Source organism: Octopus sinensis, linkage group LG6 (assembly GCF_006345805.1).
Source record: "Octopus sinensis linkage group LG6, ASM634580v1, whole genome shotgun sequence".
In the NCBI taxonomy this organism is placed as follows: domain Eukaryota; kingdom Metazoa; phylum Mollusca; class Cephalopoda; order Octopoda; family Octopodidae; genus Octopus; species Octopus sinensis.
In genome coordinates this window covers 34524298-34546646 of record NC_043002.1, presented here as the reverse complement: position 1 = coordinate 34546646, position 22349 = coordinate 34524298, and the positions used below count along the sequence as shown (strand labels likewise).

The window sequence follows — 22349 nt, the reverse complement described above, 5'->3', positions numbered from 1 at the left end:
TTAAACACACACACACACACACACACACACACACACACACACACACACACACACATGCACACAAACAGTACTACACATATGTACATATAAATAAATAAAAACACTCTTTCATCCAGATTCTCCAACCCATATCAGCACAGGTATCAAACATTGGATTGAAAGACTCACCAGTTGCAAAAATGTAAACACATTTTTTTCTTCTTTCCCTCCTCCTCCTCCTTTCTTTCATTCCCTTTCCCATTTGACATTCCTTTCAGATACACAGACACCCACACACACGCACACACACACACACACACACACACACACACACACACACACACACTCTCTCTCTCTCTCTCTCTCTCTCTCACACACAAGACAATGATAAAAAAGAAATCAAGACAATTTTTTGAAAAGTGACATTTTGTTCCCTTGGAGTGACCAGCTGGGTTTGCCATTTTTAAAAGCCAATAATCACTTACCATTGAAAGACTGACCAGCTGCAAAGATATCAGCAAATTTTTTCTTCTTTCTCTCCTTCTTCTTCCTTACCTTCTCTTTTTCTTTAAAACTTATTTAAGATACAAAAACACACACGATCTCTCTCTCTCTCTCTCTTTCTCTCACTTTCTCCCCATTCTTCACCCTCTTGTAGTATCTTAAAATCTCCCCCCGCCCCTACACACTCAATAATACTATAAAAGGAGACAAAATTCCTGCAAAAGTTCAATTTGAAAACTCCACTAGAGTGGACCAAAGCGCTTTTATATGATATATGATTCATAAAAAATGTAACATACTAATAAATATCTGTAAATATAAAACCATCCAGCAAATATTAAACCAATCAGTCAATTGGGCATTTCTTCTTGGACAATTTCCAAAAGAAAAATCGTCGCCCGCAGAGGGACTTGAACCCGCGACCCTCAGATTTCATAACACGACAGTTCTTAAAAGTCTGATGCTCTACCGACTGAGCTATGCGGGCTGACATGCGATTCAACCAAAATTTAGATAGATTAAATCTTTTGAACTTAGCTAATATATACCTACGTACATACATACACACAAGCATACATACATATATACATACATACATTCATACATACATACATACATACATACATACATACATACACAAACAATACTCAGATGAAATCTGAGGGTCGCGGGTTCAAATCCTTCTGGGGGCAACGAGTTTTCTTTTGGAAATTGGTCCAGAAGAAATAACCAATTGACAGGTTTCAAACAAGGAGGGGGCCAGTCGAATTGATCGACTCCAGTACGCAGGTGGTTTAATATAGCCATCAGTTATTTCAGTTGCAACACGAGAACTATGTTATGAAGAATTTTTCCATATTTCTCCTGAAGGAGGTGTCATTCTTTGGACATTTGTAGAAGGGAAAGTTCTTAAATTTTCCTTCTCCACATGTATCTGGGTATTTACTCAGCGAAACACCTAGAAACATGTGGAGAAGGAAAATTTAAGATCTTTCCCTTCTACAAATGTCCAAAGAATGACACCTCCTTTAGGAGAAATATGGAACTATACTTCGTAACAAAGTTCTCCACCAAATTAAATGGCTGAAAATATTTCTATAATAATTTATACTAGATGAAGGACCAATTTTGTAAAGTAAATTGTATTAAACACACACACACACACACACACACACACACACACACACATACACACAAAAAGTACTACACATATGTACATATACGTAAAGAAAATCACTCTTTCATCCAGGTTCCCCAACCCATATCAGCACAGGTATCAACCATTGGATTGAAAGCCACACCAGTTGCAAAAATGTAAACACATTTTTTTTTCTTTCCCTCCTACTCCTTCCTTTCATTCCCCTTTCCAATTTGACACACTTTTCAGATACACAGACACCCACACACACGCGCACATACACGCACACACACACACACACACACACACACACGCGCGCGCGCGCGCACCCTCTCTCTCTCTCTCAGAAGACAATGATAAAAAAGAAATCCAGATAATTATTTGAAAAGTGACATTTTGCTCCCCTTGGAGTGACCAGCTGGGTTTGCCATTTTTAAAAGCCAATAATCACTTACCATTGAAAGACTGACCAGCTGCAAAGATATCAGCAAATTTTTTCTTCTTTCTTTCTCTTCTTCTTCTCCCTTTCCTTCTATTTTTCTTTAACACTACTTTAAGATACAAAAACACACACGATCTCTCTCTCTCTATCTCTCTCTCTCACTTTCTCCACATTCTTCACCCTCTTGTAGAATCACATATCTCTCCCCGCCCCTACACACTCAATAATACTATAAATGGAGACAAAATTCTTGCAAAAGTTCAATTTGAAAACTCCACTAGAGTGGACGAAAGCGCTTTTATATGATATATGATTCATAACAAATGTAACATACTTATAAATATCTGTAAATATAAAACCAACCAGTCAATTGGAAATTTCTTCTGCAACAATTTCCAAAAGAAAAAACGTCGCCCGCAGAGGGACTTGAACCCGCGACCCTCAGATTTCATAACACGGTAGTTCTTAAAAGTCTGATGCTCTACCCGACTGAGCTTTGCGGGCTGACACACAAAACAACGAAAATTTAGATAGATTAAATCTTTTGAACTTAGCTACTATATACATACGTACATACATACATACATACATACATACATACATACAAACATACATACATACATACACACACAAACAATACTCAGATGAAATCTGAGGGTCGCGGGTTCAAATCCCTCTGATTATTTAATCCCATTGATTATTTAAGATTTTCATTTTTTACCAAAGGACATCTATCTATATAAATATCTTGTTTTCTGGCACTAATATTACAATATCTTAAAATGTAATAATCAATAGTGTTGCTCTTAATGCGCAGCAGTGGTGCAACGAAGTTTAATATATGAAAATACATGATAATATAAGAGGAGCCATTGTGTGTGATTTTAGATGGCTGAAATGGATCTAGTACCATGTAAATGTATGTTTCTTTATAGATGAAAACTGTAGTCAGAGATCTATACTCATGCTTCACAGAATTACCAGGACCGTCAGTTAATTTACTTGTGACAATGATTAAATTTTACTTGTTTCAGTAATTAGACTGTGGCCGAAGATGATGACATAGCGTGGTAGGAATAAAAGAGCAAAAGACTGAATGCTAAGGGAAATAGAAGAGCGTAAAAATATTTCGAAAGACCGGAAGGACATTGCCAAGCTGGAAAACGTGATGGGCAGCAAGAAAGGATTGAGCAAAAAGGGAAAGCAATTGTAACAGTTGCCGGGTGAAAATGTGTTCGACTACGAGAAAAAAAAATGGTATTGCAAGAAAATAATATGTCACCCGCAGAGGGACTTGAACCCTCGACCCTCAGATTTCATAACACGACAGTTCTTAAAAGTCTGATGCTCTACCGACTGAGCTATGGGGCTTCCTCTCGTCCAGTTTAACTTTTAGGCAACTGAAATATTATGGACTTAGCTAGACATTCCTTGTTAACTGAAACGATTGTTGCATAGAGCTGTCATCTGATATCTTATGTCACACCGTAGTGATTACTAATAATTCCTTCACATTAACTACTGGTATTTAATATAGCAATTCGTTCACTCATCAAGTGCCATCCTGGTAAAGTCATATTGGTCATTCAAAATGTATATACACTACTCACTTTCAATTATAATCTTTTCTACTCTAGGCACAAGGCCCGACATTTTTGTGGAGGGGCCAGTCGAATAGTTCGACCCCAGTGCGCAGGTGGTATAATATAGATAGAAAGATGATAGAAAAAAATGATGTACAGAATGTCTTATTGAAAGAAATTCGAATTCCTGCTTACACTTGTTTCCACACCTAATGAATTCAATTCAAGAATTTTAAGTTCTCACATCTGAAAACAGTTAATTGGGTATTTCTTCAAGGTCATTTTCGAAAAGAGAAGTCGTCGCCCGCAGAGGTACTTAACCTGCGTCCCTCAGATTTCATCAATCTAAAGTTCTTAAAAGTCTGATCCTCTACCGACTGAGCTATACGGGCTGTCAAGCGTTTCAGCGAAAAGTTAGATAGATTAAATCTTTTGAACCTATCTACTATATACATACGTACATATATACAAACATACATACATACAATACTACTTGCAATGGTTACATTGCAATGGTTACATTTCTACTCGAGGCACAAGGCCCGACATTTCTGTAGAGGGGGCCAGTCGAATAGATCGACCCCAGTGCGCAGGTGTTTAGCCCATTGTGGGTAATAAAGAAATGGGTATAACATAGTCCTCATCTGTTTCAGTTGCATCACGAGAACTATGTTATGAAGTATTTTTCCATATTTCTCCTGAAGGAGGTGTCACTCTTTGGACATTTGTAGAAGGAAAGATCTTAAATTTTCCTTTTCCACATGTATCTGGGTATTTACTCAGTGAAACACCTAGAAACATGTGGAGAAGGAAAATTTAAGATCTTTCCCTTCTACAAATGTCCAAAGAATGACACCTCCTTCAGGAGAAATATGGAAAAATACTTCATAACAAAGTTCTACACCAAATTAAATGGCTAAAAATGTTTCTATAATATTTTGTACTAGATGAAGGACCAAATTTGTAAAGTAAATTGTATTAAACACACACACACACACACACACATATGCACACAAACAGTACTACACATATGTACATATAAATAAATAAAAACACTCTTTCATCCAGATTCTCCAACCCATATCAGCACAGGTATCAAACATTGGATTGAAAGACTCACCAGTTGCAAAAATGTAAACACATTTTTTCTTCTTTCCCTCCTCCTCCTCCTTCCTTTCATTCCCTTTCCCATTTGACACTTCCTTTCAGATACACAGACACCCACACACACGCACACACACACACACACACACACACACACACACTCTCTCTCTCTCACACAAGACAATGATAAAAAAAGAAATCAAGACCATTTTTTGAAAAGTGACATTTTGCTCCCCTTGGAGTGACCAACTGGGTTTGCCATTTCTAAAAGCCAATAATCACTTACCATTGAAAGACTGACCAGCTGCAAAGATATCAGCAAATTTTTTCTTTCTTTCTCTCCTTCTTCTTCCTTTCCTCTCTTTTCTTTAAAACTTATTTAAGATACAAAAACACACACGATCTCTCTCTCTCTCTCTCTCTCTCTCTCTCTCTCTCACTTTCTCCCCATTCTTCACCCTCTTGTAGTATCTTAAAATCTCTCCCCCCCCTACACACTCAATATACTATAAAAGGAGACAAATTCCTGCAAAAGTTCAATTTGAAAACTCCACTAGAGTGGACCAAAGCGCTTTTATATGATATATGATTCATAAAAAATGTAACATACTAATAAATATCTGTAAATATAAAACCATCCAGCAAATATAAACCAATCAGTCAATTGGGCATTTTCTTCTTGGACAATTTCCAAAAGAAAAATCGTCGCCCGCAGAGGGACTTGAACCCGCGACCCTCAGATTTCATAACACGCAGTTCTTAAAGTCTGATGCTCTACCGACTGAGCTATGCGGCTGACATGCGATTCAACGAAAATTTAGATAGATTAGATCTTTTGAACTTAGCTAATATATACCTACGTACATACATGCACACAAGCATATCTACATATATACATACATACATGCATACAAACATACATACATACATACATACATACATACATACATACATACATACATACACAAACAATACTCAGATGAAATCTGAGGGTCGCGGGTTCAAATCCTTCTGGGGGCGACGAGTTTTCTTTTGGAAATTGGTCCAGAAGAAATAACCAATTGACAGGTTTCCAACAAGGAGGGGGCCAGTCGAATAGATCGACTCCAGTACGCAGCTGGTTTAATATAGCCATCAGTTATTTCAGTTGCAACACGAGAACTATGTTATGAAGTATTTTTCCATATTTCTCCTGAAGGAGGTGTCATTCTTTGGACATTTGTAGAAGGGAAAGATCTTAAATTTTCCTTCTCCACATGTATCTGGGTATTTACTCAGCGAAACACCTAGAAACATGTGGAGAAGGAAAATTTAAGATCTTTCCCTTCTACAAATGTCCAAAGAATGACACCTCCTTTAGGAGAAATATGGAAAAATACTTCATAACAAAGTTCTCCACCAAATTAAATGACTGAAAATATTTCTATAATATTTGTACTAGATGAAGGACCAAATTTGTAAAGTAAATTGTATTAAACACACACACACACACACATACACACAAACAGTACTACACATATGTACATATACGTAAAGAAAATCACTCTTTCATCCAGGTTCTCCAACCCATATCAGCACAGGTATCAAACATTGGATTGAAAGCCTCACCAGTTGCAAAAATGTAAACGCATTTTTTTTCTTTCCCTCCTTCTCCTTCCTTTCATTCCCCTTTCCCATTTGACACACTTTTCAGATACACAGACACCCACACACACGCGCACATACACGCACACACACACACACATATGCGCGCGCGCCCGCGCACCCTCTCTCTCTCTCTCAGAAGACAATGATAAAAAAGAAATCCAGTTAATTATTTGAAAAGTGACATTTTGCTCCCCTTGGAGTGACCAGCTGGGTTTGCCATTTTTAAAAGCCAATAATCACTTACCATTTAAAGACTGACCAGCTGAAAAGATATCAGCAAATTTTTTCTTCTTTCTCTCCTTCTTCTCCCTTTCCTTCTATTTTTCTTTAACACTACTTTAAGATACACAAACACACACGATCTCTCTCTCTCTCTTTCCCTCTCTCTCTCTCTCTCTCACTTTCTCCCCATTCTTCACCCTCTTGTAGAATCACATATCTCTCCCCGCCCCTACACACTCAATAATACTATAAAAGGAGAGAAAATTCTTGCAAAAGTTCAATTTGAAAACTCCACTAGAGTGGACGAATGCGCTTTTATATGATATATGATTCATAACAAATGTAACATACTTATAAATATCTGTAAATATAAAACCAACAAGTCAATTGGACATTTCTTCTGCAATAATTTCCAAAAGAAAAATCGTCGCCCGCAGAGGGACTTGAACCCGCGACCCTCAGATTTCACAACACGGTAGTTCTTAAATGTCTGATGCTCTACCGACTGAGCTATGCGGGCTGACACACAAAACAACGAAAATTTAGATAGATTAAATCTTTTGAACTTAGCTACTATATACCTACGTACATACATACATACATACATACATACATACATACATACATACACAAACAATACTCAGATGAAATCTGAGGGTCGCGGGTTCAAATCCCTCTGATTATTTAATCCCATTTGATATTTAAGATTTTCATTTTTTACCAAAGGACATCTATCTATATAAATATCTTGTTTTCTGGCACTAATAATACAATATCTTAAAATGTAATAATCAATAGTGTTGCTCTTAATGCGCAGCAGTGGTGCAACGAAGTTTAATATATGAAAATACATGATAATATAAGAGAGCCATTGTGTGTGATTTTAGATGGCTGAAATGGATCTAGTACCATGTAAATGTATGTTTCTTCATAGATGAAAACTGTAGTCAGAGATCTATACTCATGCTTCACAGTATTACCAGGGCCGTCAGTTAATTTACATGTGACAATTATTATATATATTTGTTTCAGTCATTAGACTGTGGCCGAAGATGATGACATAGCGTGGTAGGAATAAAACAGCAAAAGACTGAATGCTAATGGAAATAGAAAACGTGATGGGCAGCAAGAAAGGATTGAGCAAAAAGGGAAAGCAATTGTAATAGTTGCAGGGTGAATATGTGTTCGACTAAGAAAAAAAAAAAAAAAAAAGAAATGGTATTGCATGATAAAAATTGTGTCGCCCGCAGAGGGACTTGAACCCGCGACCCTCAGATTTCATAACTAGACAGTTCTAAAAAGTCTGATGCTCTACCGACTGAGCTATGCGGGCTTCCGTCCGTTCAGTTTAACTTTTAGACAAATGAAATATTATGGACTTAGCTAGACATTCCTTGTTAACTGAAACGATTGTTGTATAAAGCTGTCATCTGATATCTTATGTCACCCCGTAGTGATTACTAATAATTCCTTCACATTTACTACTGATATTTAATATAGTAATTCGTTCACTCATCAAGTCCCATCCTGGTAAAGTCATACTGTCATACAAAATGTATATACACTACTCTCTTTCAATTATAATCATAACAATGTTCTCCACCAAATTAAATGGCTTAAAATATTTCTATAATAATTTGTACTAGATGAAGGTATTTTGTAAAGTAAACTGTATTAAACACACAGACACACACACAGACACACAGACACACACACACAGACACACAGACACACACACACACACACACACACATGCATACAAACAGTACTACACATATGTACATATACATAAATATTAATAATCTTTCATCCAGATTCTCCAACGCATATCAGCACAGGAATCAAACACTGGATTGAAAGATTTATACAGTGGTATAAATGTCAACACAATTATTTCTTCTTCTTCTCTTTCTTCTATCTTCCTTCTCCAGCGACAACCCTTCCAGATACACAGGCACCCACACACACATGTGCACACACACATGTGCACACACACGTGCACACACACACGCACACACACACACACACACACATACACAAAACAATGACAAAAAGAAATCCAGACAATTTTTGGAGAAGTGACATTTTGTCCCCCTTGAAGTGGCCAATTGAGTTTGCCATTTCTAAAAGCCAAGACTCACTTACCATTGAAAGACTGTCTAGCTGCAAAGATATCAACAAATTTTTTCTTCTTTCTCTCCTTCTTCCTTTCCTTCTCTTTTTCTTTAACACACCTTTAAGATACAAAAACACACATGATCTCTCTCTCTCACGTTCTCCCCATTCTTCACCCTCTTGTAGTATCTTATATGTCTCCCCGCCCCTACACACACAATAATGCTATAAATGGAGACAAAATTCCTGCAAAAGTTCAATTTGAAAACTCCACTAGAGTGGACCAAATCGCTTTTATATGATATATGATTCATAAAAAATGTAACATACTAATAAATATCTGTAAGTATAAAACCATCCAGCAAATATAAAACCAACCAGTCAATTGGACATTTCTTCTGCGACAATTTCCAAAAGAAAAATCGTCGCCCGCAGAGGGACTTGAACCCGCGACCCTCAGATTTCATAACTAGACAGTTCTAAAAAGTCTGATGCTCTACCGACTGAGCTATGCGGGTTTCCGTCCGTTCAGTTTAACTTTTAGACAAATGAAATATTATGGACTTAGCTAGACATTCCTTGTTAACTGAAACGATTGTTGTATAAAGCTGTCATCTGATATCTTATGTCACCCCGTAGTGATTACTAATAATTCCTTCACATTTACTACTGTTATTTAATATAGTAATTCGTTCACTCATCAAGTCCCATCCTGGTAAAGTCATACTTGTCATACAAAATGTATATACACTACTCTCTTTCAATTATAATCATAACAATGTTCTCCACCAAATTAAATGGCTTAAAATATTTCTATAATAATTTGTGCTAGATGAAGGACCAATTTTGTAAAGTAAACTGTATTAAACACATACACACACACACACAAACACACAGGCACACACAGACACACACACACACACACACACACACACACACGCAAACAGTTCTACACATATGTACATATACATAAATATTAATAATCTTTCATCCAGATTCTCCAACGCATATCAGCACAGGAATCAAACACTGGATTGAAAGATTTATACAGTGGTATAAATGTCAACACAATTATTTCTTCTTCTTCTCTTTCTTCTATCTTCCTTCTCCAGCGACAACCCTTCCAGATACACAGGCACCCACACACACATGTGCACACACACACACACATGTGCACACACACACGTGCACACATACATGTGCACACATACATGTGCACACACATACACACACACACACACACACACACACAAAACAATGATAAAAAGAAATCCAGACAATTTTTTGAGAAGTGACATTTTGCCCCCCTTGAAGTGGTCAGTTGAGTTTGCCATTTCTAAAAGCCAAGAAATATTTTCTATTGAAAGACTCACCTGTTGTAAAAATGTAAACACATTTTTTTCTTCTTTCTCTCCTCCTCCTTCCTTTCATTCCTTTCCCATTTGACATCTTATTCAGATACACAGACACCCACACACGCGCGCACACACACACACACACACACACAACACACGCACACACTCTCTCTCCCTCTCAAAAGACAAGGATAAAAAAGAAATCCAGACAATTTTTTGAAAAGGGACATTTTGCTCCCCTTGGAGTGACCAGCTAGGTTTGCCATTTCTAAAAGCCAAGAATCCCTTACCATTGAAAGACTGACCAGCTGCAAAGATATCAGTAAATGTTTCTTCTTTCTTTCCTCCTTCTTCTTCGTGTCCTCTTTTTCTTTAACACTTATTTAAGATACAAAAACACACGATCTCTCTCTCTCTCACTTTCTCCCCATTCTTCACCCTCTTGAGCTATGCGGGCCGTCGTTCGTCCGGTTTAACTTTTAGACAAATGAAATATTTTGGACTTAGCTATACATTCCTTGTTAACTGAAACGATTTTTGTATAAAGCCGTCATCTGAAGTCTTATGTCACCTCGTAGTGATTACTAATAATTCCTTCACATTTACTACTGATATTTAATATAGTAATTCGTTCACTCATCAAGTCCCATCCTGGTAAAGTCATACTTGTCGTACAAGATGTATATACACTACTCACTTTCAATTATAATATTTTCTACTCTAGGCACAAGGCCCGATGTTTTTGTGGAGTGGGCCAGTCGAATAGATCGACCCCAGTGCGCAGCTTGTATAATATAGCCCTCATCTGTTTCAGTTGCATCACGAGAACTATGTTATGAAGCATTTTTCTATATTTCTCCTGAAGGAGGCGCCATTCTTTGGACATTTGTAGAAGGGAAAGATCTTAAATTTTCCTTCTCCACATGTATCTAGGTGTTTCACTGAGTAAATACCCAGATACACGTGGAGAAAGAAATTTAAGATCTTTCCCTTCTACAAATGTCCAAAGAATGACACCTCCTTCAGGAGAAATATGGAAAAATACTTCATAACAAAGTTCTCCACCAAATGAAATGGCTGAAAATGTTTATATAATATTTTGTACTAGATGAAGGACAAATTTTGTAAAGTAAATTGTATTAAACACACACACACACACACACACGCGCGCGCGCACACACACAAACAGTACTACACATATGTACATATACGTAAATAAAAACACTCTTTCATCCAGATTCTCCATCCCATATCAGCACAGGTATCAAACATTGGATTGAAAGACTCACCAGTTGCAAAATTGTAAACACATTTTTTCTTCTTTCACTCCTCCTCCTTCCTTTCATTCCCCTTTCCCATTGGACATACCTTTCTGATACACAGACACCCACCCACACGCGCGCACATACACGCACACACACACCACACACACACACACACACACACACAAACACACACACACACACACACACACACACACACACGCTCACTCTCTCTCTCTCTCTCTCTCTCTCTCACAAGACAATGATAAAAAAGAAATCCAGATAATTATTTGAAAAGTGACATTTTGCTCCGCTTGGAGTGACCAGCTGGGTTTGCCATTTCTAAAAGCCAAGAATCACTTACCATTGAAAGACTGACCAGCTGCAAAGATATCAGCAAATTTTTTCTTCTTTCTCTTTCTTCCTTTCCTTCTCTTTTTCTTTAACACTATTTTAAGATACAAAAGCACACACGATCTCTCTCTCTCACTATCTCTCACTTTCTCCCCATTCTTCACCCTCTTGTAGCATCATATATCACTCCCCGCCCCTACACACTCAATAATACTATAAAAGGAGAAAAAATTCCTGCAAAAGTTCAATTTGAAAACTCCACTAGAGTGGACGAAAGAGCTTTTATATGATATATGACTCATAAAAAATGTAACATACTAATAAATATCTGTAAATATAAAATCATCCAGCAAATATAAAACCAACCAGTTAATTGGACATTTCTTCTGCGACAATTTCCAAAAGAAAATTCGTCGCGCGCAGAGGGACTTGAACTCGCGACCCTCAGATTTCATAACACGGCAGTTCTTAAAAGTCTGATGCTCTACCGACTGAGCTATGCGGGCTGACATGCGATTCAATGATGATTTAAATAGATTAAATCTTTTGAACTTGAAATCTGAGGGTCGCGGTTTTAAGTCTCTCTGCGGGCAACGAGTTTTCTTTTTGGAAATTGTCCCAGAAGAAATTACCAATTGACTGGTTTCAAGTATGGGAATTTAAATTTCTATAATTCAATTGATTGGATGTGGAAACAGCTGCAAGCAGGAATTTCTCTGCATCAATTCGAATTTCTTTGAATTCGGAAATGCCCAACGTCGTCGAGTTATATCGAGGGAATGCCCATATTTTAACAATTGGCTGTGTCTTCATGGGGTCACTCTGCATGCTCACGCTAATGTATATTGACTATTCTTTACAGGTTTCTATTAAATGTGTGAGTGTGATTTTCATTCTTTACCAAAGGATATCTATCTCTCTATATATCTTGTTTTCTGGCACTAATATCATAATATCTTAAATAATCAATAGTGTTGTTCTTAATGCGCAGCAGTGGTGCAACGAAGTTTAATATATGAAAATACATGATAATTTAAGAGGAGCCATTGTGTGTGATTTTTGATGGCTGAAATGGATCTAGTACCATGTAATTGTATGCTTCTTGATAGATGAAAACTGTAGTCAGAGATCTATAACAATGCTTCATAGAATTACCAGGACCGTCAGTTAATTTACTTGTGACAATGATTAAATTTTACTTATTTCAGTCATTAGACTGTGGCCGAAGATGATGACATATCGTGGTAGGAATAAAACAGCAAAAGACTGACTGCTAATGGAAATAGAAGAGCGTAAAAATATTTCGAAAGACCGGAAGGACATTGCCAAGCTGGAAAATGTGATGGGCAGCAAGAAAGGAATGAGCAAAAAGGGAAAACAAATGTTAGAGTTACAGGGTGAAAATGTATTCGACCACGAGAAAAAAGAAATGGTATTGCAAGAAAATAATATGTCGCCCGCAGAGGGACTTAAAACCGCGACCCTCAGATTTCATAACTCGACAGTTCTTAAAAGTCTGATGCTCTACCGACTGAGCTATGCGGGCTTCCGGCCGCCCAGTTTAACTTTTAGACGATTGAAATATTATGGACTTAGCTACACATTCCTTGTTAACTGAAACGATTGTTGTATAAAGCCGTCATCTGGTATCTTACGTCACCTCGTAGTGATTACTAATAATTCCTTCACATTTACTGCTGATATTTAATGTAGTAATTCGTTCACTCATCAAGTCCCATCCTGGTAAAGTCAAATTGGTCATTCAAAATGTATATACACTACTCTCTTTCAATTATAATCTTTTCTACCCTAGGCACAAGGCCCGGCATTTTTGTGGAGGGGGCCAGTCGAATAGATCGACCCCAGTGCGCAGGTTGTATAATATAGCACTGTACCTATGCCTATGTTTAGCCCCTTGTGGGTAATAAAGAAACAGGTATAATATAGCCCTCATCTGTTTCAGTTGGGACACGAGAACTATGTTATGAAGTATTTTTCCATATTTCTCCTGAAAGAGGTGTCATTCTTTGGACATTTGTAGAAGGAAAAGATCTTAAATTTTCCTTCTCCACATGTATCTGGGTATTTACTCAGCGAAACACCTAGAAACATGTGGAGAAGGAAAATTTAAGATCTTTCCCTTCTACAAATGTCCAAAGAATGACACCTCCTTCAGGAGAAATATGGAAAAATACTTCATAACAAAGTTCCCCAGCAAATTAAATGGCTGAAAATATTTCTCTAATATTTTGTACTAGATGAAGGACCACTTTTGTAAAGTAAATTGTATTAAACACACACACACACACACACACACACACACACACACACACACACACACACACATGCACACAAACAGTACTACACATATGTACATATACATAAATAAAAACACTCTTTCATCCAGATTCTCCATCCCATATCAGCACAGGTATCAAACATTGGATTGAAAGACTCACCAGTTGCAAAATTGTAAACACATTTTCTTTTCTTGTTTCCCTCCTCCTCCTCCTTCCTTTCATTCCCCTTTCCCATTTGACACTTCCTTTCAGATACACAGACACCAAAACACACGCTCTCTCTCTCTCTCTCTCTCTCTCACAAGACAATAATATGAAAGAAATCCAGACAATTTCTTTAAAAGTGACATTTTGCTCCGCTTGGAGTGACCAGCTGGGTTTGCCATTTCTAAAAACTAAGAATCACTTACCATTGAAAGACTGACCAGCTGCAAAGATATCAGCAATTTTTTCTTCTTTCTCTCCTTCTTCTTTCTTTCCTTCTCTTTTTCTTTAACACTTCTTTAAGATACAAAACCACACACGATCTCTCTCTCTCTCACTCACTTTCTCCCCATTCTTCACCCTCTTGTAGTATCTTATATCTCTCCCCGCCCCTACACACTCAATAATACTATATAAGGAGACAAAATTCCTGCAAAAGTTCAATTTGAAAACTCCACAGGGTGGACGAAAGCGCTTTTATATGATATTTGATTCATAAAAACATGTAACATGCTAGTAATTATCTGTACATATAAACATACCAATACATATCTGTAAATATAAAACCATCCAGCAAATATAAAACCAACCAGTCAATTGGTCATTTCTTCTGCAACAATTTCCAAAAGAAAATTTGTCGGCCGCAGAGGGACTTGAACCCGCGACCCTCAGATTTCATAACACGGCAGTTCTTAAAAGTCTGATGCTCTACCGACTGAGCTCTGCGGGCTGACATACGAGTCATGGAAAATTTAGATAGATTAAATCTTTTGAACTTAGCTACTAGATACATACGTACATACATACGTACATACATACATACATACATACATACATACATACATGCATGCATGCATGCATGCATGCATACATACATACATACATACATGCACACATACATACATACATACATACATACATACATACATACATACATACATACATACATACATACATACATACATACATACATACATACATACATACATACATACATACATACATACATACATACATACATACATACACAAACAATACTCAGATGAAATCTGAGGGTCGCGGGTTTAAGTCCCTCTGCGGGCGACGAGTTTTCTGTTTAGAAATTGTCCCAGAAGAAATAACCAATTGACTGGTTTCAAATATGGGAATTCAAATTTCTATAATTCAATTGATTGGATGTGGAAACAGCTGCAAGCAGGAATTTCTTCGCATGAATTCGAATTTCTTTGAATTCGGAAATGCCCGATGTCGTCGAGTCATATCGAAGGAATGCCCATATATTAACAATTGGCTGTGTCTTTATGGGGTCACTCTGTATGCTCACGCTAATGTATATTGACTATTCTTTACATATATATATATATATATATATATATATATATATATATATATATATATACATATACACATACATATATATATATATATATATGACAAAAAGAAGATGGAAGAAAAAAGAAGTACAGAAGTTATCTATTCAAAGAAATTCGAATTCCTGCAGAGAAATTCCTGCTTGCAGCTGTTTCCACACCAAATCAATACAATAAAAGAAATTTAAATTATCACATTTGAAACCAGTCAATTAGGTATTTCTTCAGGGACATTTTCGAAAGAAAGAAATCGTCGCCCGCAGAGGGACTTGAACCCGCGGCCCTCAGATTTCATCACTTGACACTTCTTAAAAGTCTGATGCTCTAACGACTGAGCTATGCGGGCAGACAATTACACCAACGAAAATTTAGATAGATTAAATCTTTTGAACTTAGCTAGTATAAACATACGTACATACATGGAAACATACATACATACATACATACATACATACAATACTACATGTAATGGTTACAGTTCCATTGCACAATCTCAGATCGTTATAATCCTACATAACACATATTGGCATTCTTTCGATATAACTCGACAACGCATTTTACGAAATTCATTAAAAGAATGTCTGTGGCGTTTCGTCGCCATATAGGGTTTTAGGGTTAGGGTTTTTGGGTTAAGGTTTTAGGGTTAGGGTTAAGGTTTTAGGGTTAGGGTTCGGGTTTTAGGGTGAGGGCTGTCATAAATAGCAGTGACAAACGAAATATACACCACCGGAAGTTCTTGCTGACAAATAACAGCAGTAATTTTATTCAGCTGAATACACGTTATCGATTGGTTGAAATTATCGAAACACGAGAACTTTAAGGTGAAATATCTTCGCAAATATAAGTTTTTCTCAAAAATACTAAGAGTAAAACATGTTTTATATGACACATTCTACCAGTGTCCGAAGTTTGAAAGTGTTTAGTTAGAAAAAATTATTTTTTAAATCTGTAGGTCAAAAGGTAAAGATCCTATATCTTGTTTTCTGGCACTAATATCATAATATCTTAAAATGTAATAATCAGTGGTCTTGTTCTTAATGTGTTACCAGTGGTGCAACGAAGTTTGATATATGAAAATACATGAAAATTTAAGAGGAGCTATTGTGTGTGATTTTAGATAGCTGAAATGGATCTAGTACGATGTAAATATACGTTTGTTTGTAGATGAAAACTGTAGTCAGAGATCTCTATCCATGCTTCACAGAATTGCCAGGGCCGTCAGTTAATTTACTTGTGACAATGATTAAATTTTACTTGTTTCAGTCATTAGACTGTGGCCAAATATGATGACATAGCGCGGTAGGAATAAAACAGCAAAAAACTGAATGCTAATGGAAATAGAAGAGCGTAACAATATATCGAAAGACCGGAATGACATTGCCAAACTGGAAAATGTGATGGGCAGCAAGAAAAGATAGAGCCAAAAGGGAAAACAATTGTAACAGTAGCAGAGTGAAAATGTATTCGACTACGAGAAAAAAAAATGGCATTGCAAGAAAATAATATGTCGCCCGCAGCGGGACTTAAACCCGCGACCCTCAGATTTCATTACTCGACAGTTCTTAAAAGTCTGATGCTCTACCGACTGAGCTATGCGGGCTTCCGTTCGTCCGGTTAAACTTTTAGACAAATGAAATATTATGGACTTAGCTAGACATTCCTTGTTAACTGAAACGATTGTTGTATAAAGCTGTCATCTGATATCTTATGTCACCCCGTAGTGATTACTAATAATTCCTTCACATTTACTACTGATATTTAATGTAGTAATTCGTTCACTCATCAAGTCCCATCCTGATAAAGTAATATTGGTCATTCAAAATGTATATACACTACTCACTTTCAATTATAATCTTTTCTACTCTAGGCACAAGGCCCGACATTTTTGTGGACGGCGCGAGTCGAAAAGATCGACCCCAGTACGCAGCTGGTATAATATAGCCATCAGTTATTTCAGTTGCATCACGCAATATCTCCCCCGCCATCCAACACCACCACTACCACCTCTATCTTCATCATCATCATCATCATCATCATCATCATTATCACCACTCGAACATTGCTGTCGAGAGTTCTAGGATTCAAGGGGGCAGTTACCTCGTCTCTATGGCGTGTAGGTGACCGTATTACTGCAAATGCTCCTCAATGAGATGCCAGTCCATTGCAGAAATACTCATTGCAGATGAGTGGACAACAGTGGACTACTACTACATACACACACACACGCACGCACGCACACACACACACTCACACACACACACACACACACACACACACGTGTATAAGAACAACAAGGAAGTGTATTTGTTTGACGCTGGGGAAAATGAAAATGTGCTTTACGTTTCGCGCCTACGCTCTTCAATAGAAAGGGATAAGAGAAAATAAACAGAGAAAGAAAAACAATGAAAAAAATCTTGTAGATTTCAGCGGTCCAACATGGCGATTTATTGGAGAAAAAAAGAGGTTGAAAGGAAGCGAGATAATAATTAAGAAAGAGGTTTAATGATAATAAAGTGCTAGTGATGGCAAGAAGAGAAGGGGCGCGTGCGTGTGTGTTTATGCGAGAATGGTGTGTGTGAGTGAGCAAGTGTGTGTGAATAGGGGTGAGTAACTCTGACGTGCGTGAGTTTGTGCGTATATAACGTGTGTGTGTGTGTGTTAGTGTATGTGACCAAAGAGTGTGCATGTATATGATGTATGTATGTATGAGGGCGCAGTTATCTTTGTGTATGTATGTTGCGTGTGTCAATGCGTATATATGTATACATATACTTTACATACATATATATACATACACACACACACACACACACACACACATATATATATATATATATATATATACAAATTTATATATATATATATATATATATATATATATATATATATATATATATATATATATATATATATATACATATATAAATATGTCAAAAAGAAGAGAGAAAAAAATGAAGTACAGAAGTTATTTATTCAAAGAAATTCGGATTCCTGCAGAGAAATTCCTACTTGCAGCTGTTTCCACACCAAATCAATTCAATTAAAGAAATGTAAATGATCACATTTGAAACCAGTGAATTAGGTATTTCTTCAGGGACAATTTCCAAAAGAGAAATCGTCGCCCGCAGAGGGACTTGAACCCGCGACCCTCAGATTTCATCACTTGACAGTTCTTAAAAGTCTGATGCTCTACCGACTGAGCTATGCGGGCTGACAAGTACATCAACGAAAATTTAGATAGATTAAATCTTTTGAACTTAGCTACAATATACATATGTACATACATACAAACATTCATACATACATACAATACTACTGGCAATGGCTACAGTTCCATTACACAATCTCAGATCGTTATAATCCTACATATCATATATTGGCATTCCTTAGATATAACTCGACAACGCATTTTATGAAACTCATAAAAGCATTGTCTGTGGTGTATCGTCGACAACTAGGGTTTTAGCGTTAGGGTTAGGGTTAGCGTTAAGGTTTTAAGGTAGGGTTTGGGGTTTTGAGTTAGGGTTGTCATAAATAGCAGTGACAAACGAAATATACACCACCGGAATTTCTTGTTGATAAACAACAGCAGTCATTTTATTTATCTGAATACACGTCATCGATTGCTTGAAATTATCAAAATTCTTCGTAAATATAAGTTTTTCTCAAAAATGCTAAGAGTAAAACATGTTTTATATGACACATTCTACCAGTGTCCGAAGTTTGAAAGTGTTTAGTTAGAAAAAATTTTTTTTAAATCTGTAGGTCAAAAGGTAAAGATCCTATATCTTGTTTTCTGGCACTAATATCATAATATCTTAAAATGTAATAATCAGTGGTCTTGTTCTTAATGTGTTACCAGTGGTGCAACGAAGTTTGATATATGAAAATACATGACAATTTAAGAGGAGCTACTGTGTGTCATTTTAGATGGCTGAAATGGATCTAGTACGATGTAAATATATGTTAGTTTGTAGATGAAAACTGTAGTCAGAGATCTATACCCATGCTTCACAGAATTGCCAGGGCAGCCAGATAATTTACTTGTGAGAATGTTTAAATTTTACTTGTTTCAGTCATTAGACTGTGGCCGAAGATGATGACAGCGTGGTAGGAATAAAAGAGCAAAAGACTGAATGCTAATGGAAATAGAAGAGAGTAAAAATATTTCGAAAGACCAGAATGACATTGCCAAGCTGGAAAATGTGATGGGCAGCCAGAAAAGATTGAGCCAAAAGGGAAAAACAATTGTAACAGTAGCAGGGTGAAAATGTATTCGACTACGAGAAAAAAAAAATGGTATTGCAAGAAAATAATATGTCGCCCGCAGAGGGACTTGAACCCGCGACCCTCAGATTTCATAACACGACAGTTCTTAAAAGTCTGATGCTCTACCGACTGAGCTATGCGGGCTTCCGTTAAGTCAGTTTAACTTTTAGACAAATGAAATATTATGGACTTAGCTAGACATTCCTTGTTAACTAAAACGATTGTTGTATAGAGCTGTCATCTGATATCTTATGTCACACCGTAGTGATTACTAATAATTCCTTCACATTAACTACTGGTATTTAATATAGCAATTCGTTCACTCATCAAGTCCCATCCTGGTAAAGTCATATTGGTCATTCAAAATGTATATACACTACTCACTTTCAATTATAATCTTTTCTACTCTAGGCACAAGGCCCGACATTTTTGTGGACGGCGCGAGTCGAAAAGATCGACCCCAGTACGCAGCTGGTATAATATAGCCATCAGTTATTTCAGTTGCATCACGCAATATTTCCTCCTCCTCCACCACCACCACTACCACCTCTATCATCATCATCATCATCATCATCATCATCATCATTATCACCACTCGAACATTGCTGTCGAGAGTTCTAGGATTCAAAGGGCGGTTACCTCGTCTCTATGGCGTGTAGGTGACCGTATTACTGCAAATGCTCCTCAATGAGATGCCAGTCCATTTAAGAAATACTCATTGCAGATGAGTGGACTACAGTGGACTACTACTACATACACACACACACACACACGCGCACGCACGCACGCGCACACACACACACACACACTCACTCACACACACACACACACACACACACACACACACGTGTATAAGAACAACAATGAAGTGTATTTGTTTGACGCCAGGGGAAAATACATGAAAATTTAAGAGGAGCTATTGTGTGTGATTTTAGATGGCTGAAATTGATCTAGTACGATGTAAATATACGTTTCTTTGTAGATGAAAACTTTAGTCAGAGATCTGTATCCATGCTTCACAGAATTGCCAGTCAGTTAATTTACTTGATACAATGATTGAATTTTACTTATTTCAGTCATTAGACTGTGGCCGAAGATGATGACATAGCGCGGTAGGAATAAAAGAGCAAAAGACTGAATGCTAATGGAAATAGAAGAGCGTAAAAATATCTCGAATGACCGGAATGACATTGCCAAGCTGGAAAACGTGATGGGCAGCAAGAAAAGATTGAGCAAAAAAGAAAAATTTTGAATGAGAACTGTAACAGCAGCAAGGTGAAAATGTGTTTGACTAAGAAAAAGAAAAAAAAAAAAAATGGTATTGCATGAAAAAATTTGTCGCCCACAGAGGGACTTGAACCCGCGACCCTCAGATTTCATAACACTACAGTTCTTAAAAGTCTGATGCTCTACCGACTGAGCTATGCGGGCTGACTGTTATCGAAAGTGAATTTTAGGTAGATTAAATATGTTGCACCAAGCTACTATTGACAATTGTTAATTTGTTGTGAAGTGAAGTGAAAAAGCATATCGCTGCCGTAGTTTGTCGTTTCTTGTGTCCGAGAAATCTCATTTCTTTTCACAATTAAGTGGTTCCTCCGTGTTGATGGCCTTAACGAGTGGGAAGGCCAGTCTCGCGTAAAATATTCTGGAATATGGTGGAGAGCGTAGTTTTTTTTTTAATGTTTTTCTTCAACTTTTCTTTTTCTTTTGACTTCAAAGAAGTTAATTCTTGTGATGATAGAGTGACGCCAATTGAAGTAGTTCTGGGTTCACGTTTTTGTGTCAATTCCAGTTGACTATTTTCTTTATCTTGGAGCTATCGTTTCCACCAATTGTACTTTGGAAATGATGTGGAACGCAGACTTGGACCAGCCCGTTCAACAGTTGGAAACCTGGGTCTTTAATAACAAACACTTGATTCCGCCTAAACGAAACTGATTGTCGTCAATTCAGTAATATCATATCGTTGGATACTTTATACACAGGACATCAAAATCATTGCGCTGTCTTCAAGGGCTCGGGAACAGGGGGTGCAGCGGGTGCACCTGCACCCCTTGGAATTTTCAGGTGGTGCAAGATCAAAATTTGCACCCCCTACATAATATTACCAGTTTCAGAAAATAGTGTCTCAAAAGTTATCTGTATAAGATGCTTGAAGCTAGATTTCGTTTCAAGGCAAAAACAAAGAACAAAAAAATAAAAAATAAAAGTGATGAAGCTGGGCTTAAAATTCCCAAGGGAATTTATGACTGACCAACTTCTGAAGCAAAGTAGCGTCAAGAGAAAAAAAGGAATTACAACCGTGCTTCGTGGTCTGATACCACAACAGCTCCTTTATAAGATCCAGTTAGCTCAAGACATCATCAGGAGGAACCACGTCCGGTTTCAGCCCCTACTCCTCTACTATTTTGACGTGGCGAGGCAACTCCTTTCGGAGGTGTCTTCAGCTCTGGTGTTGGGTGCATGTCTTCTTTCTTCTGTTCCCTGGCCTCTTCGAT

At 37.2% G+C, this 22349-nt stretch overlaps 5 non-coding genes across 5 annotated transcripts; all 5 read right to left on the bottom strand.

Annotated features, from left to right (window-relative positions):
- Positions 1-878: 878 nt before the first annotated feature.
- Trnak-uuu lies at positions 879-970 on the bottom strand. Its single transcript is given in 2 exon segments — positions 879-914; positions 934-970. It is a non-coding gene; the product is annotated as a tRNA-Lys (tRNA).
- A 16117-nt stretch (positions 971-17087) lies between these two features.
- On the bottom strand, positions 17088-17179 carry Trnak-uuu. The gene is given in 2 exon segments: positions 17088-17123; positions 17143-17179. It is a non-coding gene; the product is annotated as a tRNA-Lys (tRNA).
- A 1519-nt stretch (positions 17180-18698) lies between these two features.
- Trnak-uuu lies at positions 18699-18790 on the bottom strand. The gene is given in 2 exon segments: positions 18699-18734; positions 18754-18790. It is a non-coding gene; the product is annotated as a tRNA-Lys (tRNA).
- A 1110-nt stretch (positions 18791-19900) lies between these two features.
- Trnak-uuu lies at positions 19901-19992 on the bottom strand. Its single transcript is given in 2 exon segments — positions 19901-19936; positions 19956-19992. It is a non-coding gene; the product is annotated as a tRNA-Lys (tRNA).
- A 1195-nt stretch (positions 19993-21187) lies between these two features.
- Positions 21188-21279, bottom strand: Trnak-uuu. Its single transcript is given in 2 exon segments — positions 21188-21223; positions 21243-21279. It is a non-coding gene; the product is annotated as a tRNA-Lys (tRNA).
- Between the last annotated feature and the right edge of the window lie 1070 nt (positions 21280-22349).